Below are 14,048 nucleotides of genomic sequence, written 5' to 3' on the forward strand. Positions count from 1 at the left end.
GGGAGGGGTGGGGAAGTTTGGGCTTTGCTTTCCCAGGTGCCTCTGGCCTACCCTACACTGACCCTGCCCCCAACACACAAGTCTCCCAGTCCTCTGGTCTCAGGAGTCTTCTTCCTTTTCCCAGAACCTCAATCTAATTCTGAGTTTCAGTTTCCCAGCCTACTAGCAATGGGGGACACCTCCAGGAAGCCTTAAGTGCCAGTGAAAAGGCAGAGGAGTCTAGTTGTCAGGATCTCATGCTTGGAAAAGACCCTGATGCTGGGAAAGATTGAGGACAGGAGGAGACAGGAACAACAGAGGATGAGACGGTGGGATGGCATCACCGACTCAAACGGACATGAGTTTGAGCAAACTCCAGGAGATAGTAAAGGACAGGGAAGCCTGGAGCGCTGCAGTCCATGGAGGAGCAAAAACTGGACACAACTTAGTGACTGAAAAACAGCAACATGCTTGCTCCAGCCCCTCCAGGACGGAAACAGACTCCTCTCATTCACTCAGAATATCCAGGCAGAATGGGGCTCTGGCTGGAAGGATTTGCATTCGAAAAGGAGAGCCCAGAAAACAGAGAAGCAAGACTCTGATGGCAAGATGAGGACAGGCTGCTATGGGGCATATTTCAGGGTGGTGCCTCAGGGCCCCAGACGTGCGGGGCAGCATCTTGCTGGCTGTGCAGGATGAAGGGCCCTGAGCAGGGCGGAGGCGGGTGGCAGCCGCAGCACTTGACTTGCCAAATGCCAGCACCCTGGCTCTAATGCTCAAATTCCGGCTTAATTTTCAAAATTTGATTCGCTCATTACCATCGGCATTAAACAATATTTCCTGCTTAAGGATAGATGGCTGCCGGGGCACCGTGGACGAGTGCTCAGATGGCTAATGCCTTTTATGGCTGCAATAGACTTTTACTGTTCTCTTCCCTGCAGCTGCTGAGGGAGGGTTTGTGGGGGAACCTGAGCTGGAGAGAACCACGGGGCCCAGGGCCACGGTGGGGAAAAATTGGTTTTGAGTTCTGTGGCTAGTGGGCTGGGCAGGGGGTGCAAGGAGACCAAGAGAGCCTGGCTGGGTGGGTCTTATAGGGCCACAACTGTAGGGGATGCTCTCCATAGGGCCCCTGGAGGCCCAAGGGCAGCAGTTTGGGGAGTGAGAAGAAGCTTCCAGACACAGTGACTGAGTCAGAGGCCTCTCTCCGCTCTTTCGCCTTTGGCCCTGGGGATGGGGAGGACTGGGCCAGAGCCCAGAGCTCAGAGCCCCAGGTGCCCATGCACCTGCCCCTTGGCTGCTGGCAGAGGCCATGTGGGGCCCTCGGCATCCCTTCGGCTGTTCACTGTGGGACCAGGGGACTTCCTGGAGCGCCTCCTGGATCCCAGGACCATCTGCTCTCCCTGGGGAGTGATCTTGTGCCTGAGGTCCCACAGGGGGAAAGATGGCTTCCTTCTCCCTAAATTCACCCATGGATCAGGGAGGACCTTGATTAGAAAGCACATAGACTTGATGGGGGGTGCGGCGAGGGGGGGACCGGCGGGGAGGGGGAAGGCGGGGGGAAGGATGGTGGGGGGAAGGAAGCATCAGGGCCGGGGCATCTTCCAGGGAGTAACTGAAGCTGTTTGTCAAATCCTGGTTGACTGGGCCCCCTTACGCAAGTCACGCACCCTCCCTGGGCCTCCATTCCCTCATCCGTAAAAGGGGAGAGTAATCGCACCCCCCTCGTAGGGCTGTTGCGATGAGATGAGGCACCCGAGATTTTTAGCCCAGGGCCCAGCACAAGTAGAATAAGCACAGTTCTGTGCTGGTTTCAGCCAGACGGCTACTCACCCACAGGGGCGGCTTCTGGTGGGATGGAGAGGCCCACCCCACCCCTGGGGCATGGAGTGGACCCCAGGGACACTGATCAGACACCTGACTGAGGGCCAGCCTCAGAAGCCGGGTATCCCCCCCACTAAACAGCAGTGTTTTGGGGGAATCTCTGAGATGCTCCCCAGCATCCTCCAGGCCCCAGCCTAGACTCATTCACAACAAGAGTTGTTTCCTTGAAGTTACATCGAGCCCTGCTCTGGACCCTTTCCACTGCCCCGACCCATCAAGCACCCTGGCTCCTAAGGGAGAAAGGAGCATCAAACCGGACATCTGAATTGAAATCTGTGTCATTTTCAAAGCTGCTGACCCCACCCTAAGTCTGGAAGCCTCCCCTGGCCCCTTCTGGCCAGCCCTGAGGTGGGCAGCATGCAGCCTCACACCTGCCTTTCAAAGAGGGGAGCAGCAGGCAGGGCTGCGGGTCTGCACACCCTTCCTCTCCTGCCTGGGGGGCCCGTGGCTGCCTGCTTTACTGTGGGGGACCGGGAGTTTGCAGCATCGCTGTCCACACAGGGGTTAAGGGCCTGGATTTGGGTCTCTCTGCAGCCCTGCAATCGGGTCACCTGCCCCCTGAGAGCCAGTCCCTTCACCAGCTCACGGGCCAGGCCTCAGAGAGCTCTGCACGTGAAGCGAGCCCTCCTTCATTCCCACAACACACAGTGTCGGAGTCAGAGCCCAGCGCAGCAGAGGATAAAAGCGTTCCTGCCTGGGAAGAAGGCTGAAGGAGACATCAAACCAGATCAAAGGCTGCCGGGGATGGGGCTAGACGGGGCTCCCGCTCCACGGGGATGCAAATGAGGACCCTCAGCTGCTCCAGACCCCAGGGGAGGCAGCGCAGGGCCTTGATCTGCCAAGCTCCCTGCAGACACATACCTCTGATGTCTTGGCGGGAGGAGGAAGAACTCAGCCAGTCTCCCCCACTCACATTCCTTCAGCGGAGTCTGCCTTCCAAATGCCTCGGGATGGCGCCGGGGCCATGGGAGTCCCTTTCTTACTGTCTCCTGACATGCACCCAGCTCCCGTCAGCTGCTCTCCGCACAGCCCCACAGGAGTCAGTTACAATCCAGGGCAGGTCGTGTCTATCTCCTGCTCAAACCCTGCAGGGGCTCCTGTCTCACCGAGAACAAGGCTTGTGAGGGGTTTCAGGGGCACCCCGCACTCCAACTCCCCTAATCCCTCCATCCCTCTGCTCAGACACACACAGGTCTCGTGAAGTCTCAGGGATGCTCCTTGCATGCCCTGCCCCAGGACATTGACACTGCTCGTCCTCCTCTTGTCCCCAAGATCGTGTGCTCGGCATCTGCAGGACACTGAACTCCAGGAATCCTCCAAAAGCGGGGATGAGGGGGCAGCAGCCATGGTGCAGGCACAGAGACTGTCATGAGGATCTCTGCAGGCATGGTGGGAAGGGGTTTACAAGGCTTGAGCCGGGCACTGGAGGATTCACACGCAGGGCTTGCAGCATGGAAAAGGCATGTGCAGAGGCAGGGAGTGTGACAGGCACAGGCTGAAGAGCCGGGGCGACACACACACCCCCTCCCTCCTTCCTTTTCCTCGCCCACCGCATTCTCAACACTTCCCCCGAGACCCCAGCCTGGACTCTGACCGCTGACCGCAGGAAGCCTGGCCTGGGACTCAGACTTTGCACGCAGGCTCCTCCTCACCCGTGTCCATCCTCACTGCCCACCACGTCCTCCCTTGGCTCAGCCTAGCTCCTAAGTCGTAGCACCAGGGGTTCTTCTGTGGTCCTGCTGGACACTAAGGGCCACCCACCTCGATGATCACCCCAGTGTCTTCATGACAAGAGCCAGTGGCCCCAACTCCCTCTACCAGAGCCTCTGCCGCCCCCCTCTCGGGGCTCCTCAGTGCCCCCGTCCGGGGGAGGCCACAACTCTGACTCACTCCAGGAGGTGGTTGTACGAGCCACAGTACTAACAGAACGGTTCTCATTGATCAAGTATTCACTGCGCGTGTGTGCTCAGTCACTTCAGTTGTGTCCGACTCTGCGACCCCAGGGACTGTAGCCCTCCAGGCCCCTCTGTCTGTGGGGATTATCCAGGCACGAATACTGGACTAGGTAGCCAATCTCTTCTCCAGGGGCTCTTCCTGACCCAGGAATCAAACCCACGTCTGTTAGGTCTCTTGCATTAGGCAGGTTCTTTACCGCTAGCGCCGCCTGGGAAGCCCATTTACTGTACCTCCAGCACGGAAATAAGCCCTTTGCAGGTATAATGAATGTTTTATTATTTCCACTGTGTAGATGAAGAAACTGAGGCTCAGGAAAGTTAAATATCTTTCCCAAGAACACACAGCCAGTCACTGGGGGAAGCCAGGACTCAGATGGTCTGAAAGGAGCCAAGCTCTCAGGTCACCCTACTTCTTGGTAGAAGACCAGGAAGTGCTACCTGGAGATCTCTGTCTCTCTTTACTCTCCACACCTCTGGGTCTGCCCAGATAATGGGCAAAGGCCTAATAAGCCCATTGCTCTATGTGGATCAGGGCTTCTGATCGGAGCCCAGAAGTGGGGTGGGGTGGGGCCCTCAGAGGCCGCTGCTCAGCTCAGATGGAGCAGGCTCTGGTGAGTCCCAACTGCCCAGAGACCCTTAGACACGACTCACAGCCCCTCCCCGGCTTCCCTCACCCCTCCGCCTAGAATAGGGCCCTCTGGAAGTCTCCCGGGTGACAAAAGAAGTCAGCTCTGTCCTGATGAGTCCTCGGGCCTTCCTCTGCCCAGGATCTAGGCCTCAAGGTCCTCTTCCCTCATCACATATAGAATCAGACCTGCTGACAAGATCCCCTCGGCCTGCAGTCCACATCCCTCTGGGCCCTGGTGGCTGCCTGGGACAGAGGGGTGGCTCTGTGCCCTTGGGTGCTTGCAGTACATCTGAGGAGGCAGCACTGTGGAATGTGGGGGCCGTCACCATCCCAGGGGGCACAAATGGCCCCTGCACCCTCTTCTTTTGCCCTCTGCAAGGGGATGGGTGGAAGGTCTGGAGGCCATATCCACATCCCTCGCTGCCTCCTTCTCTGGGCCTCCGCCCTTGACCCCCGTATCTGTGAGTCTGCGCCAGGCCCTCCCAGCAGGAACCTGGGGCCTGGGGTGGTGCTGGGTAGAAGTCACCTTTCATGGGGGCGGCAGCGTGGCCAGCTCTCCAGGTAGCTGATTATACATTTGATCTGCTACCTTATCCTTTCCAGGCGCGACGCACGACAGACGGCCCCGTGTTCTGTGGGGACTTCTGCAGCCGAATCCTGTTGTCTGGTGGGGTTTCCGCTGGCGTCTGGCGCGCTCTCCAGCATTTCACCCATCACAGGATAATTTATAGCATAATGGCGCCTTTTTTCCTTTATATCATGCGGGAGCATAAATTATGGCCAGTTTGTCCTCAGCTCTCAAGGAGACAGACAAAGCCGGGCTTTATTCCAGCAAAGGGGGGAGGCTTCTGCAGGGGGTGGGCAGGGGCCGGGTGGTCCACAGGGGAGCAGGGACAAGAGGAGGAGAGACCAAGGAACATCTTGTTGCGGGGCAGAGAATCAGACGCAGCTGCAGATGGTGGGGAAGAAGTAACAGCGCGCACTTGGAGAGCTCACTCTGTTAACTGTGGAGGGGGCTCATGTCTGCTGAGTGGGAGAACTGCGCAGTGGTCCGGTGCCTGCGGACCAGCAGGCCACAGCCTCTAAGCCTGGCTTCGGGCTGCCCCTCACATTGCCCACAGATCTTCCCACAGCCTCATGGAGAGAGTGGTGCTCATGGGTCCACCCCCATCCCCTACCCTTGCCACTGCCAGAGACAGAATGCAGTGTGCAGTGCCCAGCAAACCTCCCGCTCTCTGACTCATGGCACATTTTTAACACTGAGGGTGGGGCTTAACTTCTCTTGGGATGTGGGAAGAGCTGCCTGTCCTCCCCGGGAGGTGCACTAGTCTCAGGGTCAACCTCAGGGTCAGGTTGACCTCAGGGTCAACCTCACTAGTCTAATACAGCAGGGTCACAGCTGAACCCAGAGGCTGCAGCCCCCAAACTCAGCCCCCACTCCTGGGCGCTGTGACAAGGACTTCTGGTGACCCTGGGTGGGGATGACACTGCTTGAATACCCTGGCAGAAGACCCCAGCCTCTGACGCCTCATGTCAGGCTTGGGAGGCAGCTTGGAAGAAAATTCCCTCTTTTGCTCCCTGGAGTCCCTGCCCAGACAGAGCCCAAGTCCTGCCCCTGAAGAACCACTTAAAGCACAGCCTTCCAAAGGTAACAGCAGGAGTCTCGGATCTTGCAAGATGCCAGTTCTCAGCCCTGGCTGCTGTAAAATTTACCTGGGGGGTTTCAAAACACAGATGTTCCCAGCCAGCCCCTGAGACAGAAAATGGTCCAGGCATCCGTATTTTTGTTATGGTGTTTTTCAAAAGCTATTCAGGTGATACCAGCACAAACTCAGGGTTGGGAAGGGCTGGGATGGGTCTTCTCCAGACTGCTCCTGCTCATCTCTCCTCTGGCACCCCATCTCTGCTCTCAGCCTGCTTGCAGGAGCTCAGCCCTTCAGAATAAAGGGTTCTGTGTGTGCTGGTGCTGGGGGAGGGTAGCACCCACTTTCTCTGCCCTGACCTGAACCTGGGCATCCCGCCATCCCTCATGGGGTTATCCTGAAAAGACATTGTTCTAATCTGGGAAGGTTCCCAGGTGGCACTGGTGGTAAAGAACCCGCCTGCCAATGCAGGAGATGTAAGAGATGTGGGTTTGATCCCTGGGTTGGGAAGATCCCCTGGGTTGGTAGGAAAGCATGGCGACCCACTCCGGCATTCTTGCCTGGAGAATCCCATGGACTGAGGAGCCTGGCGGGCTACAGTCCATAGGGTTGCAAAGAGTCAGACATGACTGAAGTGACTTAACACGCACGCACAGGAAGGTAGGATGAGGAGGGATTAGCAGGTTTAGGAGGCCTCCCTCCCTCCTTCTCTCCTCTCTTGTGCGCCTCTCCCCTCCATCCATCAGGCCAGCCCAGCTGTGAGAGGAAGGTCTCAGGCACCCCTTTCATCAACCCTGCAGTTTCTTTCCTATCCATCTTTGTTCTCACCACCGAGCCCTCCTGGAATCACCACTGTTCCCACCCCCTTCCCCTTGGAACAAGATGGTCCAGGCTTAAGTACAGGACTACTCACTGTATTAACTCGTGGCTGATAATGGACTGCAGATAGACACAGAGATGGATGGATGGCAGACATGATTAATAGATGCTAGATACCCAGATTAAATGTTGGATGATAGATAGATACACAGAGAGAAAAATGATTGCAGAAAGCAGATAGATTTATGATCGATGGTACATAAATAGTGATAGGCAAATATGGATGGATGGATGGCTGAGATGTTTCTAAGGACTTCAGATAATGGGGTTGAAATGTAAAAGGTGAGAAAACTACTCATGGTCACTCACACCTGTTGGGATATGAGCTCTCAGAGGAGCAAGGAACCCTATTCTGCTCAAGACCTGTCTTAAACCAACTTCTCTGAACCTCTGCTTGTCTGATGGGTTTGATGTTAGTGTAGGTTGCAGTGGGGCTGGTTTCCTGGGGATACCTGAAGCTCTGATGCTTTGCCTCCTGAGCTCCCGAGTGACCTCAGCAGGACCTCCCTCCCTGTCTGTTTCCCTCGGATGCATGCTCCTCAAAGGCCAAGGCCACACCTCAGAGCAGGTTGGTTTTTGGAGTGGGGCAAGCTGAGTTGGCCCCTGCAGTCAGATGGCAGGTGTCAGCCCATATGGCACTCACAGATTCATCCATTCACTCCCTCCATCGGGACCCATGCCCTCAGAGAAGCCAGTGAGGGCTGACTCATCCGAAGCACTCACTGCAAGCCAAGCACTGCTCCCAGCACTTTAATTTTATGGGGTGGGTCCCACAGTCACCCCCATTTTTCAGATGAGGAAACTGAAGCACAGAGAGGTTTGGCAACTTTCTGGAGGTCCCAGAGCTATTAACTGCAGGGCTCGGATTTGAACCCAGGTCGTCTGGCTCCCAAGCTTTCACCTACCATGCAGAAGGCACCCCTGGTGCCCCCGGAGAGTTGCAAGGCTCTGCTGGGCTCAGGATGGAACATGGCTCTGGGAACTGGGAAGAGCTGCCTGATTTGCAAGATGTCATTATTTCTAATGAGTAATGAGATTGTGAGGGGAGTGTCAGTTTCCTCGAGAGAACAAATTATTTCAAAGGGTGGCAGCATATTAACTAGTGGTGTGTGGCTGGCACTGCTAACTACAGAGGACCCTGTTCTTGTCACTCAAAGGGGCCCTCTGAGCTTGGTAGGACTTGGTGACCGTGAGGTTCAGTTTGCAGAAAGCCAGCTGGGTGACAGCCCTGGACCCCTTCTATTATCCTCTAGTCACTCATGCAGTCAGTCCACAAACCGTGTGCAGGGTACCGTGCTGGGAGACATAAGGAGTTGATCTGACCCTTGGCCAAGAGAGTTTCCAAATCGGGGCTGGACTGGCCTACGGGGGTTAGGCAGAGCAGGCTGGGGGCTGACAGAGGGGGAGCTGCACCGCAGAGCATGAAGACATTACCGAGGTGGGTCATCATGACCACTGAGGCCACGGGCACCGAGGACAGGCTGCCCGCCTCTGTTTTCCAGGAAGAGTTGGGTGGGCGGGTGAGGAAAAGGGAGGAAACCCAGGACGGGAGCACAGAGGAGAGGATGCAAAAAATTTGACTCAACTCCAGGGCCTGTGTGCTGCAGAACCGTGCTTTGAAAAGCCAGCCACAAACCTCCCACTGACAAGTCTGGGAGGGGCTGTGGCTGGAAGTGCCAGCATTGTGGGCTCATTCAGGCCTGTTGGGAAGCAGAGGAGGGTGAAGAGACTGGCTTGCTGGCTGGAGCAGCCCCCGAGACCGCCCCCAGTCCTCCTCACTAGGCCACAGCCAGACTCTTCTGCAAGGGCTGGTGCAGGCTGGGCACTTCTGGCATTCTGCCCACTTCTCACTGCTGTGCTTTGTCAAAACATGCTCCTAGGCCCATTTGACAGGTCAGTCCACTGAGGCTCAGAGAGGCTGAGAACAGGCTTCAGCTCACTGGAGCAGTATGTGGTAGATGTGGGACCAGAGCCACGTGCCTCTGCCCGCTCTAGGGCGCAGGATGGAATATGACTCCCACCCTCCTGCCCCAGGGCTGGAATTCTGTCCTTTGGGTTTTTGGCTGGTGGACTCAGCATTGCCCTCTTCGGGGAGGTCTCTGAAATGTAGTTGCTTATGTCACCTCAACAGGACTGTTTTGACTAGAAAATGTCCCCTATGATCAAAGGGACCCAATAAGCATTTAGGCCTGAGACTGGAAAAGGAGAGGCATGAAGGCACAGGGCTGGGAAAGGGCCAGAGGGGTCGGGGAAGGGGAGGCTGGTGGCTGCAAGGAGGGTGATGCTGGTGCTGAGCTGAGGAGGCCACCAAGGATGGGCAGGTTGGGAGGAGAGGGGCAGGTGACGGGGCAGGACGTGCAGGGGGGAAAGGTGCGTGTTCCATTTGCTGCCGCAGCCCCAGAAAGGAGCCCCTCACCGCCAACCCTGGACTTGAGGTGAGAAAGAGGAGGCTGGAAAGGCTGATAGAGAAGGCGGAGAAGCAGGGAAAGACAAGGACTCTCAGCCTAGGTGCGGCCTCAGTGGTCGCAGGGAGGGGTCTGCACCCTGCCCCCTTTCTCTCCTCCCAGCTCCCAGCAGCCAGATGGTATAGGGCAATGGTGCCTGCTGACCTTGGGGTCCCAGGCACCTCAAGCTTTGTCTGTTGACTGCATTAAAAATACTTCACCCCTGGGTAGCTGTGACTATTTTTCAAATGCGCATAGATGCTGTTGTGATTTAAGAAGTAGCAATTCATTTAAAAGCACTGCCGGCTTCAAGGTAGCTTATTGCCATTTTGCATTCTCTCAAACAATGGATACCCAAAGTAAAACATCTGTCAAGGAGGGGCGCTGATGAATTTTTGATGTTAGAAATGGCTCTTAACCTTGAAAAGTCTGGGCATGCTGATCCAGGAGGGCAGCGGGAGCTCGAGGAGCCGAATCCCACCCCCGTGGCGCTCATTCACACAACAGCAATGCTGTCGGCCCGGGAAGGGGGAGCACGGTGGATGCGCGGAGCACCCGGCACCTGCAGTTAGGAAAACTCAAGCTCATCCTTTGATGCGTCCAGAAGAGCCGGAATGGTGGAGACCCACAGCAGCTTCCAGTTAAAAACTGGGAGTGGATGGTGTTTAACTCTGTCGACGCCAGGAGGGAGCTTGCTGTCTTCTCGCTGCAGGGAGTTCCTAGCTTAGTGCCCCAAACGCACATGCTCACTTGATAAATGTTGTCGGAATGAATAACAGTGACCCACGTAGTCATGAGGAGGCGCGGTCTGAGCGCACACAGACACGTCTCTTTCCCTCCCACACCCAGCATGACTAGGGTCTACTTTCAGCAAAGGTAAAATGAGAACCCACATGGGGTTTAATGGCTGGAGGCCTGGATTTTGTTCCCACCGGCTGGGAATTCAGAAATTCCCAGGTAGCACTAGTGGTAAAGAACCCACCTGCCAATGCAGGAGACTAAGAGATGCGAGTTCGATCCCTGGGTTGGGAAGATCCCCTGCAGGAGGACATGGCCACCCACTCCACTATCCTTGCCTGGAGAATCCCACAGACAGAGGAGCCTGGCGGGCTATGGTCCATGTAGTCACAAAGAGTTGGACACAACTGAAGCCACTTCGTAGGCACGCACGCACGGCTGGGATCAGCTCTGACTGGGGCGGGGCTCAGTCTGGTCTCCTCGCCTCTCCTGGGCTGTGGGGTAACTGGGCCTGCAGTGGTGTGCTGACCATGGTCATGGGGATTTAGACTCCTCCTGATCTAAAAGAATGATACAAATAAACTTATTTACAAAAACACAAATAGAGTGACAGATGTAGAAAACAACTTATGTTTACAGGGGTATGCAGAATACATCATGAGAAATGCTGGACTGGAAGAAACACAAGCTGGAATCAAGATTGCCGGGAGAAGTATCAATAACCTCAGATATGCAGATGACACCACCCTTATGGCAGAAAGTGAAGAGGAACTCAAAAGCCTCTTGATGAAAGTGAAAGTGGAGCATGAAAAAGTTGGCTTAAATCTCAACATTCAGAAAATGAAGATCATGGCATCCGGTCCCATCACTTCATGGGAAATAGATGGGGAAACAGTGGAAACAGTGTCAGACTTTATTTTTTTGGGCTCCAAAATCACTGCAGATGGTGACTGCAGCCATGAAATTAAAAGATGCTTACTCCTTGGAAGGAAAGTTATGTCCAACCTAGATAGCATATTCAAAAGCAGAGACATTACTTTGCCAACAAAGGTCCATCTAGTCAAGGCTATGGTTTTTCCTGTGGTCATGTATGGATGTGAGAGTTGGACTGTGAAGAAGGCTGAGCACTGAAGAATTGATGCTTTTGAACTGTGGTGTTGGAGAAGACTCTTGAGAGTCCCTTGGACTGCAAGGAGATCCAACCAGTCCATTCTGAAGGAGATCAGCCCTGGGATTTCTTTGGAAGGAATGATGCTAAAGCTGAAACTCCAGTACTTTGGCCACCTCATGCGAAGAGTTGACTCATTGGAAAAGACTCTGATGCTGGGAGGGATTGGGGGCAGGAGGAGAAGGGGACGACAGAGGATGAGATGGCTGGATGGCATCACTGACTCGATGGACGTGAGTCTGAGTGAACTCCGGGAGTTGGTGATGGACAGGGAGGCCTGGCGTGCTGCGATTCATGGGGTCGCAAAGAGTCGGACACGACTGAGCAACTGAACTGAACTGAACTGAACTGATGGGAAGGAGGAGAGGGAGCTATTAACTGGGAGACTGGGATTGACACATACACACTACTACATAAAACAGATAACCAATAAGAACCTACTGTCCAGCACGGGGAACTCTACTTAATACTCTGTAAAGGCCTATATGGGAAAAGAACCTAAAAAAGAGTGGATTTATGTATATGTATAACTGACTCACTTTGTTGTACAGCAGAAACTAACACGACATTGTAAAGCAACTATACTCCAATAAGAAGAAGAATCCCTTGGAATATTGAGCTGCTCAGATAGTAGTTACCTGTGCTCCTCTGCCCCCTTCCACACCTACCCCACCACACTTGGCACATCCCTTCCAGGTCTCCAGTGTCCGAAGGTGTCCCTGAGAGCATCCTTTTTGGCCAGCTCTACTCGGGGAGCACCCATGATTAGATCCAGCCCTCTTTCTAACCTTCATAAAAAGTTGTTCCCAGTCTCTTGTCCCAGCACGGCAAGGTCCTGTGCTCCCCTTGAACCAGCGGCTTCTAGAGCGCTAATGGTGGACCCTGAGGGAAAGAGGCTTTCTTTCTAGGATAGAAGCATTTTATCAAGGCCCTCCAAAGCCTTAACCAAAGGAATGGAGGTCTACGGTGACAAGTTAGGACCTCTGACAGCAGGGGGAAGATGCGTGATGGCTTACGACAAGGTGCCCTTCTTAAGACCCTCAAACTACCCTTTGGAAGCGCCCATTGGTTCTGTGTTGGGTGGGGCTGTGCTTGGAGAGGGCTTCCCAGAGAGAGGCCTGCTCCCTGCCGCCGGGAAGTGACCCACGCAGGCCAAGTACTTAGCACAGCCCTTGAAATGGAGGAAAGTTGCCTGGTTATTAGCGGTGCCTAATGATATTTGCATAGATTAACAGACTTTAATGCAATCATGAATGCCACAATCCTGAGAAAATAATGAAGAAATCCATTACAAAGTCATAAAGTAACTAAGTCAATACAGTAATAATTTGATCCCATATTAGTAATAATTTCATCTCCTGCTGCAAGGCGATTTTCTAATGTGCACGATTCTGAACACTTTTATAAATTTCACCTTTGTTTGAGATAATTAATTAACAAAATTTAAAAAGTATACTGCTGGTATTTTATACAATAAATTAGTCATTAGTTTAAACCGGCAGGCTATAATAAAACTTGTTAAGATGGATGTGCTCGGATTGCTAACTTCTCTTCAAGTGGCCTATAAACCTCTCTTGGGCAAACCTGGGGCCCGCCTAGTGGCAGTGGTTCAGATGGACAGTCTGGACCAACAGAAACCCATGATGTAGTAGGGAGGGAAGTCCCAGCTGTCTCCAGGCACGGTGTGAGTTTCCTAGGGCGGCCACGACAGAGCGCACAAACTGGGCATCCTAAAGCAACAGAAATCTATTCTCTCACAGTTCGGGAGGCTAGGCATCGGCAGGCTGTAGGGACGGATCCTTCCTGGCCTCTCCCCAGCTTCTGGTGTGTACCGGCACCAATCCTTGGCTTTCCTTAGCTTGCAGGGTTATCACGCCCGTCTCTGCCTCCATCATCATGTGATGCTCTCACTGTGTGTTCTGTGTCTCTGTGCTTGAATTTCCTCCTTCCTCCAGGGACACCAGTCCTACTGGCTCCGTGCTGTTGTTGTTCAGTTGCTCAGTCATGTCCAACTCTTTGTGATTCCAAGGCCTCCTGGTCTTTTACCGTCTCCCAGAGTTTGCTCAGACTCATGTCCATTGAGTCAGTGATGCCTTCCAACCATCTCATCCTCTCTTGCCCCCTTCTCTTTCTGCCTTCAATCTTTCCCAGCACCAGGGTCTCTTCCAATGAGTCAGCTCTTTGCATCAGGTGGGCAAAGTATTGGAGCTTCAGCTTCAGCATCAGTCTTTCCAGTGAATATTCAGGGTTGATTTCCTCTGGTTTGATCTCCTTGCTGTCCAAGGGCCTCTCAAGAGTCTTCTCCAGCACCACAATTCACAAGCATAAATTTTTTGGCACTCAGCCTTCCTTATGGTCCAACTCTTACATCCATACATGACTACTGGAAAAACTGTACCTTTGACTAGATGGACCTTTGTCAATAAAGTTAATCTAGGGTCCATCCTAATCCAACATTACCTCATCTGCCCTTGATTATATTGGTAAAGACCCTGTTTTCAAATAAAGTCACATTTTGAGGTTCCAGGTTGACATGAACTTTGGAGGGACACTATTTAACCCACAACAGGCACCAGGGCCTTTTGTGCTCATTGCCCTTCCTTCCCCAGGAAGGAAGGGATAGACTGAGTCAGGCTAAGGGGCTGAACCTGCCAGATGAAGCAGGGGCTGGCTATTGAAAATTCATGGTTTCCTAGGAGGTTCTCTGACAAGCTAAAGTGGGCCTGCGGACCC

The 14,048-nt window shown here is 54.0% G+C and overlaps 1 protein-coding gene across 50 annotated transcripts in view; it reads right to left on the reverse strand.

Annotated features, from left to right (window-relative positions):
• CELF4 (CUGBP Elav-like family member 4) overlaps positions 1 to 14,048 on the reverse strand; it is a 312,994-nt gene that overhangs the window by 34,463 nt on the left and 264,483 nt on the right. The window lies entirely within an intron of this gene.

The sequence above is a fragment of the Bubalus bubalis genome, chromosome 22, assembly GCF_019923935.1.
Source record: "Bubalus bubalis isolate 160015118507 breed Murrah chromosome 22, NDDB_SH_1, whole genome shotgun sequence".
In the NCBI taxonomy this organism is placed as follows: domain Eukaryota; kingdom Metazoa; phylum Chordata; class Mammalia; order Artiodactyla; family Bovidae; genus Bubalus; species Bubalus bubalis.